This window comes from Tachypleus tridentatus, chromosome 12 (assembly GCF_004210375.1).
Source record: "Tachypleus tridentatus isolate NWPU-2018 chromosome 12, ASM421037v1, whole genome shotgun sequence".
In the NCBI taxonomy this organism is placed as follows: Eukaryota; Metazoa; Arthropoda; class Merostomata; order Xiphosura; family Limulidae; genus Tachypleus; species Tachypleus tridentatus.
Window position 1 is genome coordinate 125,824,283 of NC_134836.1, and position 25,467 is coordinate 125,849,749.

Here is a 25,467-nt window from a genome sequence, read left to right on the forward strand (position 1 = left end):
TACTTAACCCTACAACTACTGGCAGCAAAAACTTCTGGTAGGTAACCACTTTCATCATATTTCTTTCCAAAAATAAAAATTGTGGATGAAATTGTTTAAAATTTGACAAGAACTTTCCTAAAAGTATGTAGTTTTGAAAAAGTAAAACATTTATTGTTTATTTTAGCTAGTATTTCTGATAAAAATTCATTATTTAATATAGTTATTTGCACTTTGAATAGTTCACCTGCAAGGTGATTTTCATGTTGAATATAAAAATACCATTTATTATCTTATAGTTTTACATTTTATTTGATTAACCTCTAGAACCTTTCAAATTAATACCAAAAGTTTTTGTTTAAGGCCAATATTTATATTTTATTTTATTAACTTCTAGAACCTTTCAAATGAATACCAAAAGCTTTTGTTTAAGGTCAATATTTATATTTTATTTCATGTCTTTATTTCTCCATTTATTGTTTATATTTAATGTATAATTTTCCTTTTCCGTTCTTTACCACTGATTATTGATATTATCACATATCAATGGATGTCCTCAGGCAACAGGTAGGTATGGTCAGCAGAGATACTCCAGCCACTGGCAAAATCTTTTTGTGACCCTCAGCAAGTGATGATCACATCAGAGAACATTTAGGAAATTAACAAATCTCTCAAATGTGAATTTTAAAACATACATAATACTAAAATAAAGCCTGTGTATGATTTAATTAAGAAACAACTGAATTGGTATTGTGAACAAATAGGCTAACAATAATACAAACAATTGCATCTGCCTGATGATGACAATTTGCCACCAATTTCAAAATAACTTGTTGGATTACAGTGTAAAGTGAGCTCTTTCTAATGACCATATACATGTGTGTTTTGGATGTAGATGTGGCTTACCAAACTGAATCATAGATATGAGTTGGTGGGAAGGCACTTTTCAGGGTTAGATAAATATTTATTACTTGTTTATACTGGATTCAGCCAAATTACATAGAAACATTAATGTCAATAGTGCAAATAAATGTACTTATTAGCTAAACATGCACGCACAGGGCTGGGATCATTCTATTCAATACAGAGGCTGCAAAAGTTGAGATTTTTCATAGCTCATGGATCATATGACAAACAAAACTTTAAATTATAACATGTATAACAATAATAGGTTTAATTAAATATTGAATGTAACTCAGTGACAGTAGTAGAAAGGAATTTTAAAATGCTACCAGTTATGAGGGGTTAAAGCACGCAATGTTTATGGAGAGGTCTTTAGAATTATGATGAACTAGTTGTATGTTGATACCTTTCAAAATCTGATATCAGGATATGATTTTTGTACTCAACATGTTAAAATCCTCTTAACTGTAAATAGATTGTAATGTGTACTGACACTTCTATTATTATATTAATTATAATAATCTTATATTCCACCATTAGTGTTCTGTCTTGATTACAATGCATGTTTTTCCACATATTTATGTGAATAAAGTTGCAACACCTTGTTTAATGGAGTGAAAACATGTTTTTAAAAATTCGGTACATCAGATATATTATGCCATCACATGAATTAATTATGAAGAGTTTGTAAAACTTTATTTTTTTATTATATATATATTTTATCTGTGGAGTTTGAACAGTTCTAGTTAATCTCACTAGGTGCAAAACAACCATGAAGAACTTAAGAAGACACATGAAGAGAACCTGGAGAAGCTACACAAGGTAAGAAAACTGTTACTCTAACCTTTGTTTTACCCTAGGTTCTATATAAATATTAAATAGTACATAAAATAATTTTTTGTCAAGTATGAATTGTTCAATTACATGTTGTATTCATTGCCAAATTACATATTTGCAGATCTGTTAATTAGTATTTGTTTAAAATACGTGTTTGGGATTGTCTCACTAGCTTCAGGCTACACGTGCTCAGCTACTAAAACAAGTTGGAGAAATTGAGGCCTTAGAAAATGACAACAATAAAAGGTAGGTTTTCCTCTTTATCAGAAATAAGAGTATTTCTTGTTATTGTCACAATGTCATTAAATATTTTTTGAAATAGGTATTTCTTGTTTACACAGGCTTGCAAATTTGTGTTTCAGGAAACTGTCTTGACTTTAATAATGGATTTTACATAATTCATCTGTGTAGGGTTTGAAAATAATATTAATTTTTATGAATTGGAAAGGAAGAAACTTACTTGGATCAAATTGTTATTTGTTTTACCACAATGAACAATTTTTATTATTATGTTTGTTAAGTTTAGGTTTTAGAATGAATGATAAAACTCACAGGTTGTGACTGTTTAGGTTTTAGAATGAATGATAAAACTCACAGGTTGTGACTGGTTAGGTTTTAGAATGAATGATAAAACTCACAGGTTGTGACTGGTCTAGAGGAATGAATGATAAAACTCACAGGTTGTGACTGGTTAGGTTTTAGAATGAATGATAAAACTCACAGGTTGTGACTGGTTAGGTTTTAGAATGAATGATAAAACTCACAGGTTGTGACTGGTTAGGTTTTAGAATGAATGATAAAACTCACAGGTTGTGACTGGTTAGGTTTTAGAATGAATGATAAAACTCACAGGTTGTGACTGGTTAGGGTTTTAGAATGAATGATGAATGAAAAACTCACAGGTTGTGACTGGTCTAGAGGAATGAATGATAAAACTCACAGGTTGTGACTGGTCTAGAGGAATGAATGATAAAACTCACAGGTTGTGACTGGTCTAGAGGAATGAATGATAAAACTCACAGGTTGTGACTGGTCTAGAGGAATGAATGATAAAACTCACAGGTTGTGACTGGTCTAGAGGAATGAATGATAAAACTCACAGGTTGTGACTGGTCTAGAGAAATCTTAAGCCAGTGGTTACCAGTACTTTAAGCATAACAGAAGTTTGTATGTGATGGAGAAAAGTTGATACTGTTTTTTAATCCAGTGTACAAGAATTATGTAGAATTTAAACATTTGAAAACAATAAAACCATTGTAGGGCTGTGCAATTGAGGACTGTTGAAAGTGCATTATTAAACATTAATAAAGATAGTGAATTATCAAATAATCCTTAATCTTAACTGTTTAACAATGTAAAAATATATCAAGGATTGTTTAATATTCTGAAGTTGTAGGCACTGTTTAATGTTTATTTGGGTAAAAAATAGAAGTCATTGGCTGATATTCAACAGTTTTGAAAGATGTAACTTTTGTGATTGGTGAATAATAGAGATGAAACATGTATCAGTACAAATTAAAATATCAAAGCTGTTGTTTAGTGTTATTAAAAAGCTACAGGCACTAGTGATGATGAATGAAAACCTAAAACATCAAGAACAAGAGTTTCGAAGTCAGTGCAAAGAGGAACTGGTCCGTTTACAGACCCAAGTTGATAGTTTGAAGTCTTCAACACAAGATGGAAGCACTGAGGACTTGGTAGATTATTTTACTGTGTTTTGTTGTCTACTTTTGTTGTACAATATTTTTTACAGAGAATTGTATTGAGCTGTATTGAGTTTTTTAAATATTCAATTACAGCTCTTGACACTGGTATTAAGTTCTATTCAGATAAAGATACCAACTTGGATCAAAAATGAGAATCAACCTGTTAATGAGTATAGTTCAGGGGTCACCAAACCTATTTCACAGGGGGCCAGATTACTTGGGGAATGAGAAGTGCGGGCCGCATGATCATTATGTTCAATACTCATAAGCTAGAACGAAAGCTTTCTGTAAAAGACTTAACACTAAGTTTAGAACGCCACATTAGCCATGTGGGAGTAGCATGCAATACAAACATATAATAAAAAACAAACAGAAATACAACCAACATTTTTATTTACCAAAAGGTTATCAAAGAAGGTGACATCAGTAAAAACATTTGTCACATCGCACATCGTGAGTACATATCTGAATTTCACTAGCTGCAAAAAAAGTTAGTGAGATTTATGAAATTGGCGTTTGACTTTCAATATATCTTCAATGTTCGGTTTTGAATTGCTGCATCCAATCATTAGAATTGCTTTCAAATGTTCATCAGTCAACCTTGATCGATGTACCGATTTCACATACTTCATTTCGCACATTGATGCGAACTGCTTCAGCTTTGGAAAATCATCTTCAGGTATGCAGCTGTAAAATTCAATAAGTTGCCCCTCTCTGTGTTTTGCTTTCAACAAGTCATTTCCTTGTAAATCGATGACCTCCAGCTGAAGTTCCACTGGCACGTCATCAATGACACAATCAAAAGGATTCTGAAAAAGAGAATGTCACTTTCGATTTTGTTAAGATCCGAAAATCTCTCTAAAAATGTTTATTTAAATCACCAATAATCTTTTTCTGAAACTCCAGGTTGACATCTTTTGTGATTCCAGCATGAAACTCATTGAAACACTGAAAATGAGAGAGGTTCCTCCTTCCAAATGTGCTTCAAACAATGACAACTTTCTCCGAAATCCTTTAATGATTCTATAGAGATCACAGACAAGGTTATTCTTCCCCTGAAGTTTCAAGTTCAATTCATTCATGTGGGATGTGATGTCAACCAAAAATGACAACTTTGACCACCAGGTTGGATCCAACAGAAGTGGATCGGCTCTATATTTCTCGATAAGAAATATATCTATTTCTCTTCTCAGCTTATAAAAACCAGACAAGACTTTACCGCAGCTGAGCCACCTCGCCGCCGTGTGATAAGGCAAGTCACAGAAATCCGAATCAATTTCTTCAAGAAATGCCTTGAACTGGCAATGATTAAGTGCATGACCCCGAATGAAGTTCACTGCAGAAATGACTGGTTTCAGTACACAAGAAATATCTAAGTCTTTTCCACAGTGCTTGCTGATGTATGATGCAGTGTATGAACAGAGTGCTGGAGAGTTGAAGATCCTCCAACTGTTTCCTTATCAGCCCCATCAGACCCTTCTTTACTCCAGCCATGTTTTTCTTCCATCAAATGTTACACCTCTAAGCTGATTCCACTGAAGGTTATAGTCTTGCAAAGTTTTATGCACTTCCATAAAAATGTCTTCTCCAGTTGTTCTTCCGTGCATGCTGCAAACTGATGCCAACTCTTCCGTGATCTGAAAGTCCAAAGTAACTCCACAAATGAACACGAGAAGTTGTGACATAATCGAGAGATCAGCAGACTTATCCAGTGCCAGAGAATACAATAGGAAGTTTCTAGCTTTCTGGAGTATCTGTAATGCGATGTTCTCTCCAAGTTCTTCTGCACTCTGTACAACTGAAGTTGCTGAAAGGCTGATACTTTCAAAGAAATTGGTTTTTTCAGGACACAGCTCATTTGCTGCTTCCGTCATACACTCTTTGATGAAGTTGCCATCAGTAAAAGGTTTTCCTCGCTCTGCCATCCTATGCACTATTTTGTAACTTGTACGAGTGACAGATTCATTTTCAGCAAACTTTCTCGTGAAGAGATTCTTTTGAGATTCAAAAAACACGTTTCATGGATTCAAATTTCTCAGAACGGAACTTTCCTAAAATTTTCAAATATGTTGATAGGTGTTTTGTTTCATAGTGACGCCGAAGATTGTACTATTTCAAAACGGCAACACTTTCGGTGCATATCACACAAGTAGCTTTCTGGTTTCCACAAAGAAGTACTTTTCTCCCCATTCTTCACGACACTCGGAGTCCACTTTTCTTATTTTAAAAGCAGCCATAACGATGGGTGAGGAAAAACAGGATCTGAAGATGAAAAACACAGAATGCTGTGAGAAAAGTATTGTACTGGTCCAAGAACACACAAACAAAATATATTGAAACGTACGTTTGCCACGACACTTACCTAAGAACGAGTTACGAAAAGCGCATAACCAGACTACTAAGAGAAATGAGCTTGCTGAAGCGGTAACCCTAGTCCGCTGAATTTACAAGACGAGTCGATAGGACGAGGGTTAAGTCTGTACTTGTTTTTAGAATCCTAATGCATTCATAGATACGTGCTTCAATATGAATAAATGGGCAGCAAGGACGAAAGAAGAATTTTCCTATTGGTTAAAAATGTGCACGACAGGCTTGTTTCTTTTTATCATAATGTCTTGTGTTTGTCAGCTTAAAGCGACCACCGGTGTGATTTATTTTGCATAACGTCTTGTGTTTGTCAGCTTAAAGCGACCATCGGTGTGATTTATTTTGTCATGACATTTGATGAAATGTCACTTTTTATTTCCAAGTGGCTAGCTGCTGGCAGGCTGGACAAAATGACCTCGAGGGTCCTATCCGGCCCGTGGGCCATAGTTTGGTGACCCCTGGTATAGCTAATCAGGTATATATACGTTTCTCTCATTCTTACTTATAAAGAATGTTAGATGTACTACTTACTGCATCAGTAAGGTACCCTTGATGTCAACAGTATTTATGACCATAAACCCAATAATATCGTATGAGATTCAGCGAGCTCAGGAGATTTAGGGTCATCCTAAATCTATATATTAAGCTGTTAGTGTAAGATAAATATCTAATAATAATAGAGTAATTGAATATTAAAAATAATAAAACTAGATTTATTAAAAATTGTAATTAATACTGTTAAAAAAGTAACAAAAACAGAATAAAGTAGTTTTACGGAGCACACTAAAACCAGATCTTTGCTTCATATAGTCTCATAGAATGTTTATTCACAGGTTTTGTTGAAAGTTATTTCAACTGTTTACAAGTTATTATATTACTAATGTTATAGAAATAAATATGTTAAATATACAAGTTTTGAAGAAGATTCAGAAACGAGGTTAGCACAAAAAATGTCTTTTTAAATGAAAATACTGTAACAGAAGTAGACAAAGTGTAATAAACATTTTGTTATGAATGCAATTTTGTTCCGTAACACCCTGAGAACTAATTTTTAACGTTACAACCATTTCATTATCAAACCTTCTTTCCCACTAAATGTCTCAGAATTTCATACAAAGTCAAGATGGCATTAAAATGTTTTCTTACGTTTTCTATAGGAGAGAGCTCAACTGATTGAACGACAGTAGTTTCAGAAGATAAGAATGTTACTGGTAAGAACTGAAAAGTTTCAACTGATAATTCACAAATAACAAGATTAAGAATGTTACTGGTAAGAACTGATCTTTTGGCTTATCACTTTCAGCTGTTTGGTCAACTGATAATTCACAAATAACAAGCTATTCCACAAGAAAAGTGTGTCATTGGTAAGAACTGATCATTTGGCTTATTAATTTGAACTACTCAGTGAAACAATACTCTAAAGATAGAGATTTATTTATTCTGTTCAAATGAAAAGAATTCCCAAGAAAACAAAATCCAACAACCAAGTAAAGTGGACTTTCTTGTAAGGAGTAGATAGCTATTTTGTTTGCTACTTTCCAAATACAGTTGGTTTACTTTTTGATGATTCACTCTGTTGACATTGAAATGTAATTTAAGATTTTCTAAGGTTAGAGTGTTTGTGGTTTAGATAAAACAGTTATAACACATTTTAAATTTCTAAGACTTCATTCTTCTGGTCTCACAACAAAAACCATTACGAATCTTGTCTCTGTGAAGAATTCTGGGAAAAAACAACTACTTAGTGTGTTGCTCTTGTAGTGATGAAAACATAAAGGTTAGGCCTAAAGTATACCTAACTGTATCTGAGATTTACATGTTGCCAAGGTATGAATTATAACTTTTGGTTTCAGGTTTATTACACAGGCAATATCTAGTACTTTATTATTTATTGATTGGATAGTATTAATATTTACATTTTTCTTTTCAAGTATAGAATACATGAGAATATTGAATAGATGTTTACTATTTTAATTCTAGGATAATTTATATGATTTAAGTAGTGTGTATACTTGACATTAAAATTCACGTTTTTCTGGTTAATCTCACAGTTAATGAACAAAAATGTGAAATATAAAGTGTATTTATTTTTTAAGTATTTCCAATTCTCAATTATTAATAATTTTATTTAGAAAAATATATTTGAGAAAATTATTATTTCAGGCCAAAAAAAATCGAGAAATTGCATCACTCCAAAGAAAGATAGACGAGGTTCCATCACGAGCAGAGCTTAATCAGTACCAGCGTCGTTTTATTGAGCTGTATAACCAAGGTGTGATTTAATCACTGCTTATTGTTGTAATAGACAAATTATTATAATCTCTAAACCAACCTGTATGTCGGAACTTCACTATCTTTGTTTTGTCTGGAAGAACTTGTACATGTGTTACTTACTCATCAAAGATTTGAATTAAAGTAATATACATGATCCATATTGTTCTGTAAACAATAACTGGTTTCTTTTCAGTTTCAGCAAGACACAGAGAAACCAAACAGTTTTACACCCTATACAACACCCTCGATGACACCCGTATGTACTTGAACAAAGAGGTGAGTGTTTCTATTACTAGCTTCAAATGTACACATAGATTTTTTGTTGCAAAACAACAACAAACTTGTTTCTAATGTTGGATTTAGAAAAATTGTAATTAGTTTGGAAACCTGATCACATTATGTTACTGTTGTTTTAAATAGTTTAGTAATCTGATCACATTATGTTACTGTTGTTGTAAATAGTTTAGTAACCTGATCACATAAAACGTTACTGTTGTTCTAAATAGTTTAGTAACCTGATCACATAAAACATTACTGTTGTAAATAGTTTAGTAACCTGATCACATTACACATTACTGTTGTTGTAAATAGTTTAGTAACCTGATCACATTACACATTACTGTTGTTTCAAATAGTTTAATAACTTGATCACATTACACCTTACTGTTGTTGTAAATAGTTTAGTAACCTGATCACATTACACCTTACTGTTGTTGTAAATAGTTTAGTAACCTGATCACATTACACATTACTGTTGTTTTAAATAGTTTAGTAACCTGATCACATTACACGTTACTGTTGTTGTAAATAGTTTAGTAACCTGATCACATTACACGTTACTGTTGTTTTAAATAGTTTAGTAACCTGATCACATTACATGTTACTGTTGTTTTAAATAGTTTAGTAACCTGATCACATTATGTTACTGTTGTTGTAAATAGTTTAGTAACATGATCGCATTATGTTACTGTTGTTGTAAATAGTTTAGTAACCTGATCACATTATGTTACTGTTGTTTTAAATAGTTTAGTAACCTGATCACATTACAAGTTACTGTTGTTTTAAATAGTTTAGTAACCTGATCACATTACAAGTTACTATTGTTTTAAATAGCTTAGTAACCTGATCACATTACAAGTTACTATTGTTTTAAATAGCTTAGTGACCTGATCACATTACATGTTACTGTTGTTGTAAATAGCTTAGTAACCTGATCACATTACATGTTACTGCTGTTGTAAATAGCTTAGTAACCTGATCATATTACATTACTTTTGTTTTAAATAGCTTAGTAACCTGATCACATTACACATTACTATTGTTTTAAATAGTTTAGTAACCTGATCACATTATGTTACTGTTGTTGTAAATAGTTTAGTAACATGATCGCATTATGTTACTGTTGTTGTAAATAGTTTAGTAATCTGATCACATTATGTTACTGTTGTTGTAAATAGTTTAGTGACCTGATCACATTATGTTACTGTTGTTGTAAATAGTTTAGTAACATGAACGCATTATGTTACTGTTGTTTCAAATAGTTTAGTAATCTGATCACATTATTGTACTATTGTTTTAAATAGTTTAGTAACCTGATCACATTACACATTACTGTTGTTGTAAATAGTTTAGTAACCTGATCACATTACACATTACTGTTGTTGTAAATAGTTTAGTAACCTGATCACATTATGTTACTGTTGTTGTAAATAGTTTAGTAACCTGATCACATTATGTTAGTGTTGTTTTAAATAGTTTAGTAAACTGATCACATTACACCTTACTGTTGTTGTAAATAGTTTAGTAACCTGATCACATTACACATTACTGTTTTTTTAAATAGTTTAGTAACCTGATCACATTACGCTACTGTTGTTTTAAATAGTTTAGTAACCTGATCACATTACATTACTGTTCTTTTAAATAGTTTAGTAACCTGATCACATTACACATTACTGTTGTTGTAAAATGTTTTACACATTACTGTTGTTGTAAATAGTTTAGTAACCTGATCACATTACACGTTACTGTTGTTTCAAATAGTTTAGTAACCTGATCACATTACACCTTACTGTTGTTGTAAATAGTTTAGTAACCTGATCACATTACACATTACTGTTGTTGTAAATAGTTTAGTAACCTGATCACATTACACATTACTGTTGTTTTAAATAGTTTAGTAACCTGATCACATTACACATTACTGTTCTTTTAAATAGTTTAGTAATCTGATCACATTGTGTTACTGTTGTTTTAAATAGTTTAGTAACCTGATCACATTACACATTACTGTTGTTGTAAATAGTTTAGTAACCTGATCACATTACATGTTACTGTTGTTTCAAATAGTATAGTAAACTGATCACATTACACCTTACTGTTGTTGTAAATAGTTTAGTAACCTGATCACATTACACATTACTGTTTTTTTAAATAGTTTAGTAACCTGATCACATTACACGTTACTGTTGTTTTAAATAGTTTAGTAACCTGATCACATTACACATTACTGTTCTTTTAAATAGTTTAGTAATCTGATCACATTGTGTTACTGTTGTTTTAAATAGTTTAGTAAACTGTTGCAGAAAGTTGTATCTGAATTCAGTTTATAAAGCAAACAATTATTTCACTTGTTTCTAAACTTTCTGTAAATTATTTCTTTATTGTGAACTCATATGTAAATTAAAAACACCATGCTTGCATGATTCCTCAATATAGAAGTGTAGCTGTCATGACTGAAGGAAGTCTTTTTCACTTTTAACAGAATATTGGTTTTTATGGTTTTAAGAAGAAGTTTTATTCAGAATGTAGGAATCACTTTAGTAATTGTTTGTTTTTCTACAGTGTTATTTTATAATCTTGTTCAGCATTGTCCACCAGGTGGTTTGTGATACAATTACATAAAATCAACATTTTATAAAGCATTGAGGATGAAGACAATGAACACATGTAAGGAGAGTATAGTTGTAGTTTATGAAGAGAATGAACACATGTAAGGAGAGTATAGTTGTAGTTGATGAAGAGAATGAACACATGTAAGGAGAGTATAGTTGTAGTTGATGAAGAGAATGAACACATGTAAGGAGAGTATAGTTGTAGTTGATGAAGAGAATGAACACATGTAAGGAGAGTATAGTTGTAGTTGAAGAGAATGAACACATGTAAGGAGAGTATAGTTGTAGTTGATGAAGAGAATGAACACATGTAAGGAGAGTATAGTTGTAGTTGATGAAGAGAATGAACACATGTAAGGAGAGTATAGTTGTAGTTGATGAAGAGAATGAACACATGTAAGGAGAGTATAGTTGTAGTTGATGAAGAGAACGAACACATGTAAGGAGAGTATAGTTGTAGTTGATGAAGAGAACGAACACAACGTAAGGAGAGTATAGTTGTAGTTGATGAAGAGAACGAAACACACGTAAGGAGAGCATATAGTTGTAGTTGATGAAAGAAGAACGAACACATGTAAGGAGAGTATAGTTGTATGAACGTATGATGAAATATAGAGAATGAACATAGAAACGACACGTAAGGAGAGTATAGTTGTAGTTGATGAAGAGAACGAACACATATAGAGAGGAGATAAATTGTAGATGAAGAGAATGAACAAATGTAAGGAGAGTATAGTTGTAGTTGATGAAGAGAGAATGAACACATGTAAAGGAGAGTATAGTTGTAGTTGATGAAGAAGAACGAAACACATGTAAGGAGAGTAGAATATGTAGTTGATGAAGAAAAGACACGTAAGGAGAGTATGAAGGAGAGTATAGTTGTAGTTGATGAAGAGAACGAACACATGTAAGGAGAGTATAGTTGTAGTTGATGAAGAGAATGAACATCAATGTAAGGAGAGTATAGTTGTAGTTGATTGAAGAGAACGAACACATACGTAAGGAGAACATAGTTGTAGTTGATGAAGAAGAACGAACACATGTAAGGAGAATATAGTTGAGCTGATGAAAGAACGAACAATATACAAGGAGAGTATAGTTATAGTTGAGAGAAGAGAACGAAGAGAACAATGTGAGGAGAGTATAGTTAGAAGTTGATGAAGAGAATGAAACACATACGTAAGGAGAGTATAGTGTAGTTGAATGAAGAGATTGAACACAATGAGAGAATAGTTGTAGTTGAGAAAGAAAGAGAAACACATGTAGAGGAATATAGTTGTAGTTGATTGAAGAGAACGAACACATGTAAGGAGAGCATAGTTAAGAACACATAATCATAGATGAAGAGAAGAAAAGTATAGTGTAGTTGATGAAAAGAATGAACACATGTAAGGAGATATAGTTGTAGTTGATGAAGAGAAACGAACACATGTAAGGATAGTATTATAGTTGATGAAGAGAACGAAAACACATATAAGGAGAGTATAGTTGTAGTTGATGAAGAGAACGAACACATGTAAGGAGAACATAGTTATAGCTGATGAGAAGAGAAACGAACACATGTAAGGAGAGTATAGTTGTAGTTGATGAAGAGAACGAACACATGTAAGGAGAGTATAGTTGTAGATGATGAAGAGAACGAACAAATATAAGGAGAGTATAGTTATAGTTGTAAGTTGATAAAGAGTAAGGAATATAGTTGTAGATTGATGAAGAGAATGAAACACATAGGAATAGTTGTAGTTGATGAAGAGAACGAACACATGTAAGGAGAGTATAGTTGTAGTGATGATGAAGAAGAGAGGAGAGTATAGTCAGTAGTAAGAGAGAATGATGTAAGGAGAGCATAGTTGATGAAGAGAATGAACAATACGTAAGGAGAGCATAGTTGTAGTTGATAGAGAAGAAGAATATGGAGTATGATGAGAAAGAATGAGAGTACGTAAGGAGAGTATAGTTGTAGTTGATGAAAGAGAAATGAACACATGTAAGGAGAGTATAGTCAGTAGCTTGATGAAGAGAACGAACACATGTAAGGAGAGTATAGTTGTAGTTGATGAAAGAGAATGAACACATGTAAGGAGAGTATAGTTGTAGTTGATGAAGAGAACGAAACACATGTAAGGAGAGTATAGTTGTAGTTGATGAGAGAGAATGAAATGAATACAGTTGTAGTTGAGAAGAGATGAACACATATAGTTATAGTTGTAGTTGATGAAAGAATGAAAGAGAGAGTATGAACACATGTAAGGAGAGTATAGTTGTGATAGTTGTACATGAGTGAGTATATGAAAGAATGAATACAGGAGTATAGTTGTAGTTGATGAAGAGAATGAACACATGTTAGGAGAGTATAGTTGTAGTTGATGAAGAGAATAGACACATGTAAGGAGAGTATAGTTGTAGTTATGATGAGAAGATAAGAGAAAGTTGAGTTGATGAAAGACATGTAGGAAGTGTAAGAGGAAAGACAATGAACACATGTAAGGAGAGAGTATAGTTGTAGTTAATGAAGAGAATGAACACATGTAAGGAATGAGACATAGTTGTAGTTGAAGAGAATGAACACATGTAAGGAGAGTATAGTTGTAGTTGATGAAGAGAATGAACACATGTAAGGAGAGTATAATTATAGTTGAAGAGAATGAACACATGTAAGGAGAGTATAGTTGTAGTTGATGAAGAGAATGAACACATGTAAGGAGAGTATAGTTGTAGTTGAAGAGAATGAACACATGTAAGGAGAGAGTAAGATGTATAAGAATGGAACACATATATATAGTTGAGTTGAGAGAATGAACACATGTAAGGAGAGTATAGTTGTAGTTGAAGAGAATGAACACATGTAAGGAGAGTATAGTTGTAGTTGAAGAGAATGAATACATGTAAGGAGAGTGTAGTTGTAGTTGAAGCGAATGAATACATGTAAGGAGAGTATAGTTGTAGTTGATACTTAAGAATAAAGCTAGTTTTAATTATCACTGCTATCAGTGTAACCATAGTGAACTTTCATAATGAACCAACTATTAAATAATTAGTTACTTGGTGTATTTACAGTAAATTGTGTTAAATTGTTGTTTTCACTAAAAGTGTTTTTAATTCACAATATGACATGTTTTTATTGACGCGTATTATTGTTTTTAAGGTGAATCTATTAAATTCCATTCTGGACAACTTTACAGAGTAAGTACATTTATACACCTATTTTGTTTAATTCTATAGAGTATCACTAATCAGGTATTGTTAATTCTGGAAATACAAACATTTTCCCAGCCTTTCAAATAGTTATCTGTAGTTTGAAATAAGGATAGAACAAATAATAGTTCAGAAGTTTGAAGTTGTGATTAAAAATTAAAAGCAAACAATATTAATAACTAAACACAATCATGCCAGTAAGCCTCAAAATTCCCTCAGTGTATTATGGTTAATGGACTAATGAAAGAAAATGGTTGTCTTTTTTACCTTTTATCATTCATATGCAAACTGACTTTTACTGTCTGATTCAGTAGTTGATATAACATGCTATGGCCTGGCCAGATGGTTTAAACACATGATTCTCAATCTGAGGGTCATAGGTTTGAATCTTCTTCCCACCAAACATCCTTATCCTTTCAGCCAAAGGGGCATTATAATATTATGTTCAATCTCACTATTCATTGGTGAAAAATGATTCCAGAGTTTACAGTGGGAGGTGATGGTTAGGGATCTTCCCTCTAGTCTTCCACTGCTAAATTAGGGGCAGCTAGCATAGATAGCCCTCATGTAGCTTTATGTGGTATTTAAAGTAAAACCATACATGATATAAAAGTACAATGAGTAACATATGATATTGTTATTAATAGAAACATATTTCCACACTTCTTTCTTTAGACACAACATTACAGAAACTATAACTATCTATAGAAACTAAGCTCACTGATACTAAACATTATTTACTGTGGTTTAGTTTACAGTAAAATATTATAAACATTGTTTACTGTATCTGACTGGTGTGGACTTTACACTAACCTGATCACATTACACGTTACTGTTGTTGTAAATAGTTTAGAAACCTGATCACATTACACCTTACTGTTTTTTAAATAGCTTAGTAACCTTATCACATTACACATTACGGTTGTTTTAAATAGCTTAGTAACCTGATCACATTACACATTACGGTTGTTTTAAATAGCTTAGTAACCTGATCACATTACACATTACTGTTGTAAATAGCTTAGTAACCTGATCACATTACACATTACTGTTGTTTTAAATAGTTTAGTAACCTGATCACATTACACATTACGGTTGTTTTAAATAGCTTAGTAACCTGATCACATTACACATCACTGTTGTTTTAAATAGCTTAGTAACCTGATCACATTACACATTACGGTTGTTTTAAATAGCTTAGTAACCTGATCACATTACACATTACTGTTGTTGTAAATAGCTCAGTAACCTGATCACATTACACGTCACTGTTGTTTTAAATAGTTTAGTAACCTGATCACATTATACATTACGGTTGTTTTAAATAGCTTAGTAACCTGATCACATTACACATTACTGTTGTTTTAAATAGCTTAGTAACCTGATCACATAACATGTTACTGTTGTTTTAAATAGCTTAGTAACCTGATCACATAACATGTTACTGTTGTTTTAAATAGCTTAGTAACCTGATCACATTACACATTACGGTTGTTTTAAATAGCTTAGTAACCTGATCACATTACACATTACTGTTGTTTCAAATAGCTTAGTAACCTGATCACATTAGACATTACGGTTGTTTTAAATAGCTTAGTAACCTGATCACATTACACATTACGGTTGTTTTAAATAGCTTAGTAACCTGATCACATTACACATTACTGTTGTTTTAAATACCTTAGTAACCTGATCACATTACACATTACGGTTGTTTTAAATAGCTTAGTAACCTGATCACATTACACAATACTGTTGTTTTAAATAGCTTAGTAACCTGATCACATAACACATCACGGTTGTTTTAAATAGCTTAGTAACCTGATCACATTACACATTACTGTTGTTTTAAATAGCTTATTAACCTGATCACATTACATTACTGTTGTTTTAAATAGCTTAGTAACCTGATCACATTACACATTACTGTTGTTTTAAATAGCTTATTAACCTGATCACATTACACCTTACTGTTGTTGTAAATAGCTTAGTGACCTGATCACATAACATGTTACTGTTGTTGTAAATAACTTAGTGACCTGATCACATAACATGTTACTGTTGTTGTAAATAACTTAGTGACCTGATCACATAACATGTTACTGTTGTTGTAAATAGCTTAGTAACCTGATCACATAACATGTTACTGTTGTTGTAAATAACTTAGTGACCTGATCACATAACATGATACTGTTGTTGTAAATAGCTTAGTAACCTGATCACATAACATGTTACTGTTGTTGTAAATAGCTTAGTAACCTGACCACATTATATGTTACTGTTGTTGTAAATAGCTTAGTAACCTGATCACATTATATGTTACTGTTGTTGTAAATAGCTTAGTGACCTGATCACATTACAAGTTACTGTTGTTGTAACTAGCTTAGTGACCTGATCACATAACATGTTACTGTTGTTGTAAATAGCTTAGTGACCTGATCACATAACATGTTACTGTTGTTGTAAATAGCTTAGTGACCTGATCACATAACATGTTACTGTTCTTGTAAATAGCTTAGTAACCTGATCACATTATATGTTACTGTTGTTGTAAATAGCTTAGTAACCTGATCACATTACAAGTTACTGTTTTTGTAAATATCTTAGTGACCTGATCACATTACAAGTTACTGTTGTTGTAAATAGCTTAGTGACCTGATCACATAATGTTACTGTTGTTGTAAATAGGTCAATAACCTGACCACATTACAAGTTACTGTTGTTGTAATTGGCTTAGTGACCTGATCACATAATGTTACTGTTGTTTACAATACCTGAGTAACCTGATCACATTACACGTTACTGTTGTTTTCAATAGCTGAGTAAATTGATCATAAGATCAAAAGACTCAAAACCTGATCTATAGTTGTGTTTCTACAAGTACTTTTTGATCATTCAACTAACATTCATCATGAATAGTCTGCCTAAACGATCTATCAAAGAATATTATTCATGTACTTGTACTGTATTTCTAGTGGATGAATAGTTGTTACTGTGTGTAATGTTTAACATTTCACATCATCGACATGTACTTGTACTGTATTTCTAGTAGATGAATAGTTGTTACTGTGTGTAATGTTTAACATTTCACATCATCGACATGTACTTGTACTGTATTTCTAGTAGATGAATAGTTGTTACTGTGTGTAATGTTTAACATTTCATATCACTGACATGTACTTGTACTGTATTTCTAGTAGATGAATAGTTGTTACTGTGTGTAATGTTTAACATTTCATATCACTGACATGTACTGTATTTCTAGTGGATGAATAGTTGTTACTGTGTGTAATGTTTAACATTTCATATCACTGTCATGTACTTGTACTGTATTTCTAGTAGATGAATAGTTGTTACTGTGTGTAATGTTTAACATTTCATATCACTGACATGTACTGTATTTCTAGTAGATGAATAGTTGTTACTGTGTGTAATGTTTAACATTTCATATCACTGACATGTACTTGTACTGTATTTCTAGTAGATGAATAGTTGTTACTGTGTGTAATGTTTAACATTTCATATCACTGACATGTACTTGTACTGTATTTCTAGTAGATGAATAGTTGTTACTGTGTGTAATGTTTAACATTTCATATCACTGACATGTACTTGTACTGTATTTCTAGTAGATGAATAGTTGTTACTGTGTGTAATGTTTAACATTTCATATCACTGTCATATACTGGTTCTGTATTTCTAGTAGATGAATAGTTGTTACTGTGTGTAATGTTTAACATTTCATATCACTGTCATATACTGGTTCTGTATTTCTAGTAGATGAATAGTTGTTACTGTGTGTAATGTTTAACATTTCATATCACTGACATGTACTTGTACTGTATTTCTAGTGGATGAATAGTTGTTACTGTGTGTAATGTTTAACATTTCATATCACTGTCATGTACTTGTACTGTATTTCTAGTAGATGAATAGTTGTTACTGTGTGTAATGTTTAACATTTCATATCACTCATGTACTTGTACTGTATTTCTAGTAGATGAATAGTTGTTACTGTGTGTAATGTTTAACATTTCATATCACTGACATGTACTTGTACTGTATTTCTAGTAGATGAATAGTTGTTACTGTGTGTAATGTTTAACATTTCATATCACTGTCATGTACTTGTACTGTATTTCTAGTAGATGAATAGTTGTTACTGTGTGTAATGTTTAACATTTCATATCACTGTCATGTACTTGTACTGTATTTCTAGTGGATGAATAGTTGTTACTGTGTGTAATGTTTAACATTTCATATCACTGACATGTACTTGTACTGTATTTCTAGTAGATGAATAGTTGTTACTGTGTGTAATGTTTAACATTTCATATCACTGACATGTACTTGTACTGTATTTCTAGTAGATGAATAGTTGTTACTGTGTGTAATGTTTAACATTTCATATCACTGACATGTACTTGTACTGTATTTCTAATAGATGAATAGTTGTTACTGTGTGTAATGTTTAACATTTCATATCACTGTCATATACTGGTTCTGTATTTCTAGTAGATGAATAGTTGTTACTGTGTGTAATGTTTGACATTTCATATCACTGACATGTACTTGTACTGTATTTCTAGTGGATGAATAGTTGTTACTGTGTGTAATGTTTAACATTTCATATCACTGTCATGTACTGTATTTCTAGTGGATGAATAGTTGTTACTGTGTGTAATGTTTAACATTTCATATCACTGACATGTACTTGTACTGTATTTCTAGTGGATGAATAGTTGTTACTGTGTGTAATGTTTAACATTTCATATCACTGACATGTACTTGTACTGTATTTCTAGTAGATCAATAGTTGTTACTGTGTGTAATGTTTAACATTTCATATCACTGTCATGTACTTTTACTGTATTTCTAGTAGATCAATAGTTGTTACTGTGTGTAATGTTTAACATTTCATATCACTGTCATGTACTTGTACTGTATTTCTAGTGGATGAATACTTGTTACTGTGTGTAATGTTTAACATTTCATATCACTGACATGTACTTGTACTGTATTTCAAGTAGATCAATAGTTGTTACTGTGTGTAATGTTTAACATTTCATATCACTGACATGTACTTGTACTGTATTTCTAGTGGATGAATAGTTGTTACTCTGTGTAATGTTTAACATTTCATATCACTGACATGTACTGTATTTCTAGTAGATGAATAGTTGTTACTGTGTGTAATGTTTAACATTTCATATCACTGACATGTACTGTATTTCTAGTAGATGAATAGTTGTTACTGTGTGTAATGTTTAACATTTCATATCACTGACATGTACTGTATTTCTAATAGATGAATAGTTGTTACTGTGTGTAATGTTTGACATTTCATATCACTGTCATATACTGGTTCTGTATTTCTAGTAGATGAATAGTTGTTACTGTGTGTAATGTTTAACATTTCATATCACTGACATGTACTGTATTTCTAGTAGATGAATAGTTGTTACTGTGTGTAATGTTTAACATTTCATATCACTGACATGTACTGTATTTCTAGTAGATGAATAGTTGTTACTGTGTGTAATGTTTAACATTTCATATCACTGTCATATACTTGTTCTGTATTTCTAGTAGATGAATAGTTGTTACTGTGTGTAATGTTTGACATTTCATATCACTGTCATATACTGGTTCTGTATTTCTAGTAGATGAATAGTTGTTACTGTGTGTAATGTTTAACATTTCATATCACTGACATGTACTGTATTTCTAATAGATGAATAGTTGTTACTGTGTGTAATGTTTAACATTTCATATCACTGACATGTACTGTATTTCTAATAGATGAATAGTTGTTACTGTGTGTAATGTTTGACATTTCATATCACTGTCATATACTGGTTCTGTATTTCTAGTAGATGAATAGTTGTTACTGTGTGTAATTTTTGACATTTCATATCACTGACATGTACTGTATTTCTAGTGGATGAATAGTTGTTACTGTGTGTAATGTTTAACATTTCATATCACTGACATGTACTTGTACTGTATTTCTAGTGGATGAATAGTTGTTACTGTGTGTAATGTTTAACATTTCATATCACTGTCATGTACTTGTACTGTATTTCTAGTAGATGAATAGTTGTTACTGTGTGTAATGTTTAACATTTCATATCACTGACATGTACTTGTACTGTATTTCTAGTAGATGAATAGTTGTTACTGTGTGTAATGTTTAACATTTCATATCACTGTCATATACTGGTTCTGTATTTCTAGTAGATGAATAGTTGTTACTGTGTGTAATGTTTGACATTTCATATCACTGTCATATACTGGTTCTGTATTTCTAGTAGATGAATAGTTGTTACTGTGTGTAATGTTTGACATTTCATATCACTGACATGTACTTGTACTGTATTTCTAGTGGATGAATAGTTGTTACTGTGTGTAATGTTTAACATTTCATATCACTGTCATGTACTGTATTTCTAGTGGATGAATAGTTGTTACTGTGTGTAATGTTTAACATTTCATATCACTGTCATGTACTTGTACTGTATTTCTAGTGGATGAATACTTGTTACTGTGTGTAATGTTTAACATTTCATATCACTGACATGTACTTGTACTGTATTTCTAGTAGATGAATAGTTGTTACTGTGTGTAATGTTTAACATTTCATATCACTGACATGTACTTGTACTGTATTTCTAGTAGATGAATAGTTGTTACTGTGTGTAATGTTTAACATTTCATATCACTGACATGTACTTGTACTGTATTTCTAGTAGATGAATAGTTGTTACTGTGTGTAATGTTTGACATTTCATATCACTGTCATATACTGGTTCTGTATTTCTAGTAGATGAATAGTTGTTACTGTGTGTAATGTTTGACATTTCATATCACTGACATGTACTTGTACTGTATTTCTAGTGGATGAATAGTTGTTACTGTGTGTAATGTTTAACATTTCATATCACTGTCATGTACTGTATTTCTAGTGGATGAATAGTTGTTACTGTGTGTAATGTTTAACATTTCATATCACTGACATGTACTTGTACTGTATTTCTAGTGGATGAATAGTTGTTACTGTGTGTAATGTTTAACATTTCATATCACTGACATGTACTTGTACTGTATTTCTAGTAGATGAATAGTTGTTACTGTGTGTAATGTTTAACATTTCATATCACTGTCATGTACTTGTACTGTATTTCTAGTAGATGAATAGTTGTTACTGTGTGTAATGTTTAACATTTCATATCACTGTCATGTACTTGTACTGTATTTCTAGTGGATGAATAGTTGTTACTGTGTGTAATGTTTAACATTTCATATCACTGACATGTACTTGTACTGTATTTCTAGTAGATGAATAGTTGTTACTGTGTGTAATGTTTAACATTTCATATCACTGACATGTACTTGTACTGTATTTCTAGTGGATGAATAGTTGTTACTGTGTGTAATGTTTAACATTTCATATCACTGACATGTACTGTATTTCTAGTAGATGAATAGTTGTTACTGTGTGTAATGTTTAACATTTCATATCACTGACATGTACTGTATTTCTAGTAGATGAATAGTTGTTACTGTGTGTAATGTTTAACATTTCATATCACTGACATGTACTGTATTTCTAATAGATGAATAGTTGTTACTGTGTGTAATGTTTGACATTTCATATCACTGTCATGTACTGGTTCTGTATTTCTAGTAGATGAATAGTTGTTACTGTGTGTAATGTTTAACATTTCATATCACTGACATGTACTGTATTTCTAATAGATGAATAGTTGTTACTGTGTGTAATGTTTAACATTTCATATCACTGACATGTACTGTATTTCTAATAGATGAATAGTTGTTACTGTGTGTAATGTTTGACATTTCATATCACTGTCATATACTGGTTCTGTATTTCTAGTAGATGAATAGTTGTTACTGTGTGTAATGTTTGACATTTCATATCACTGACATGTACTGTATTTCTAGTAGATGAATAGTTGTTACTGTGTGTAATGTTTAACATTTCATATCACTGACATGTACTTGTACTGTATTTCTAGTGGATGAATAGTTGTTACTGTGTGTAATGTTTAACATTTCATATCACTGTCATGTACTTGTACTGTATTTCTAGTAGATGAATAGTTGTTACTGTGTGTAATGTTTAACATTTCATATCACTGACATGTACTTGTACTGTATTTCTAGTAGATGAATAGTTGTTACTGTGTGTAATGTTTGACATTTCATATCACTGTCATATACTTGTTCTGTATTTCTAGTAGATGAATAGTTGTTACTGTGTGTAATGTTTGACATTTCATATCACTGTCATATACTGGTTCTGTATTTCTAGTAGATGAATAGTTGTTACTGTGTGTAATGTTTGACATTTCATATCACTGACATGTACTGTATTTCTAGTGGATGAATAGTTGTTACTGTGTGTAATGTTTGACATTTCATATCACTGTCATATACTGGTTCTGTATTTCTAGTAGATGAATAGTTGTTACTGTGTGTAATGTTTGACATTTCATATCACTGACATGTACTTGTACTGTATTTCTAGTGTATGAATAGTTGTTACTGTGTGTAATGTTTAACATTTCATATCACTGACATGTACTTGTACTGTATTTCTAGTGGATGAATAGTTGTTACTGTGTGTAATGTTTAACATTTCATATCACTGACATGTACTTGTACTGTATTTCTAGTAGATCAATAGTTGTTACTGTGTGTAATGTTTAACATTTCATATCACTGACATGTACTGTATTTCTAGTAGATGAATAGTTGTTACTGTGTGTAATGTTTGACATTTCATATCACTCACATGTACTGTATTTCTAGTAGATGAATAGTTGTTACTGTGTGTAATGTTTAACATTTCATATCACTGTCATGTAGTGTATTTCTAGTAGATGAATAGTTGTTACTGTGTGTAATGTTTAACAGTCATGTAACTTGTACTGTATTTCTAGTAGATGAATAGTTGTTACTGTGTGTAATGTTTGACATTTCATATCACTGACATGTACTTGTACTGTATTTCTAGTGGATGAATAGTTGTTACTGTGTGTAATGTTTAACATTTCATATCACTGACATGTACTTGTACTGTATTTCTAGTGGATGAATAGTTGTTACTGTGTGTAATGTTTAACATTTCATATCACTGACATGTACTTGTACTGTATTTCTAGTGGATGAATAGTTGTTACTGTGTGTAATGTTTAACATTTCATATCACTGTCATGTACTTGTACTGTATTTCTAGTAGATGAATAGTTGTTACTGTGTGTAATGTTTAACATTTCATATCACTGACATGTACTTGTACTGTATTTCTAGTAGATGAATAGTTGTTACTGTGTGTAATGTTTAACATTTCATATCACTGTCATGTACTTGTACTGTATTTCTAGTAGATGAATAGTTGTTACTGTGTGTAATGTTTAACATTTCATATCACTGACATGTACTTGTACTGTATTTCTAGTAGATGAATAGTTGTTACTGTGTGTAATGTTTAACATTTCATATCACCGACATGTACTTGTACTGTATTTCTAGTAGATGAATAGTTGTTACTGTGTGTAATGTTTGACATTTCATATCACTGACATGTACTTGTACTGTATTTCTAGTAGATGAATAGTTGTTACTGTGTGTAATGTTTAACATTTCATATCACTGACATGTACTTGTACTGTATTTCTAGTAGATGAATAGTTGTTACTGTGTGTAATGTTTAACATTTCATATCACTGTCATGTACTGTATTTCTAGAAGATGAATAGTTGTTACTGTGTGTAATGTTTGACATTTCATATCACTGACATGTACTTGTACTGTATTTCTAGTGGATGAATAGTTGTTACTGTGTGTAATGTTTAACATTTCATATCACTGACATGTACTTGTACTGTATTTCTAGTGGATGAATAGTTGTTACTGTGTGTAATGTTTAACATTTCATATCACTGACATGTACTTGTACTGTATTTCTAGTGGATGAATAGTTGTTACTGTGTGTAATGTTTAACATTTCATATCACTGTCAAGTACTTGTACTGTATTTCTAGTGGATGAATAGTTGTTACTGTGTGTAATGTTTAACATTTCATATCACTGACATGTACTGTATTTCTAATAGATGAATAGTTGTTACTGTGTGTAATGTTTGACATTTCATATCACTGTCATATACTGGTTCTGTATTTCTAGTAGATGAATAGTTGTTACTGTGTGTAATGTTTAACATTTCATATCACTGACATGTACTGTATTTCTAATAGATGAATAGTTGTTACTGTGTGTAATGTTTAACATTTCATATCACTGACATGTACTGTATTTCTAATAGATGAATAGTTGTTACTGTGTGTAATGTTTGACATTTCATATCACTGTCATATACTGGTTCTGTATTTCTAGTAGATGAATAGTTGTTACTGTGTGTAATTTTTGACATTTCATATCACTGACATGTACTGTATTTCTAGTGGATGAATAGTTGTTACTGTGTGTAATGTTTAACATTTCATATCACTGACATGTACTTGTACTGTATTTCTAGTGGATGAATAGTTGTTACTGTGTGTAATGTTTAACATTTCATATCACTGACATGTACTTGTACTGTATTTCTAGTAGATGAATAGTTGTTACTGTGTGTAATGTTTAACATTTCATATCACTGACATGTACTTGTACTGTATTTCTAGTAGATGAATAGTTGTTACTGTGTGTAATGTTTGACATTTCATATCACTGTCATATACTGGTTCTGTATTTCTAGTAGATGAATAGTTGTTACTGTGTGTAATGTTTGACATTTCATATCACTGTCATATACTGGTTCTGTATTTCTAGTAGATGAATAGTTGTTACTGTGTGTAATGTTTGACATTTCATATCACTGACATGTACTTGTACTGTATTTCTAGTGGATGAATAGTTGTTACTGTGTGTAATGTTTGACATTTCATATCACTGTCATGTACTTGTTCTGTATTTCTAGTAGATGAATAGTTGTTACTGTGTGTAATGTTTGACATTTCATATCACTGACATGTACTTGTACTGTATTTCTAGTAGATGAATAGTTGTTACTGTGTGTAATGTTTAACATTTCATATCACTGACATGTACTTGTACTGTATTTCTAGTGGATGAATAGTTGTTACTGTGTGTAATGTTTAACATTTCATATCACTGACATGTACTTGTACTGTATTTCTAGTAGATGAATAGTTGTTACTGTGTGTAATGTTTAACATTTCATATCACTGACATGTACTGTATTTCTAGTAGATGAATAGTTG

The 25,467-nt window shown here is 31.6% G+C and overlaps 1 pseudogene across 1 annotated transcript in view; it reads left to right on the plus strand.

The window, feature by feature from the left end:
- LOC143235771 (coiled-coil domain-containing protein 93-like) overlaps positions 1 to 14,147 on the plus strand; it is a 43,374-nt pseudogene extending 29,227 nt beyond the window's left edge. Inside the window, exons 13-19 of the transcript XR_013019369.1 lie at positions 1,642 to 1,704; positions 1,892 to 1,965; positions 3,260 to 3,416; positions 6,950 to 7,003; positions 7,956 to 8,064; positions 8,260 to 8,342; positions 14,106 to 14,147. The product of XR_013019369.1 is annotated as a coiled-coil domain-containing protein 93-like (transcript). The remainder of the gene's footprint in view (positions 1 to 1,641; positions 1,705 to 1,891; positions 1,966 to 3,259; positions 3,417 to 6,949; positions 7,004 to 7,955; positions 8,065 to 8,259; positions 8,343 to 14,105) is intronic.
- Positions 14,148 to 25,467: the final 11,320 nt, after the last annotated feature.